This window comes from Penaeus monodon, chromosome 28, assembly GCF_015228065.2.
Source record: "Penaeus monodon isolate SGIC_2016 chromosome 28, NSTDA_Pmon_1, whole genome shotgun sequence".
Lineage (NCBI taxonomy): Eukaryota > Metazoa > Arthropoda > Malacostraca > Decapoda > Penaeidae > Penaeus > Penaeus monodon.
Window position 1 is genome coordinate 33,563,717 of NC_051413.1, and position 254 is coordinate 33,563,970.

Genomic DNA, 254 nt, shown 5'->3' on the forward strand with positions numbered 1-254 from the left:
CACTCAAAAGTAGGTTTATCTCTCTCCACCAACATTGCCAACTTCTGCCTTTGAGGACAAACATGCGAAGGGGGAATCACAGTTCTGACGACACAGAAAACGGGCATTAAATCAACACTGAGGGGAAACTCAACTGGGAACCTGATGACTATTGAAGTCCTCTTGGATGTGTGAAAGCTCATATTATTTCCTTCTCATCTAATCATTATTATGCATGGAATGAACACTTGTCTCTGATGTCAGCCAGTACGTTC

The 254-nt window shown here is 42.5% G+C and overlaps 1 protein-coding gene across 1 annotated transcript in view; it reads right to left on the reverse strand.

The window, feature by feature from the left end:
- LOC119591519 (sodium channel protein para-like) overlaps positions 1-254 on the reverse strand; it is a gene marked incomplete in the record, with an annotated part of 263,120 nt that overhangs the window by 87,594 nt on the left and 175,272 nt on the right.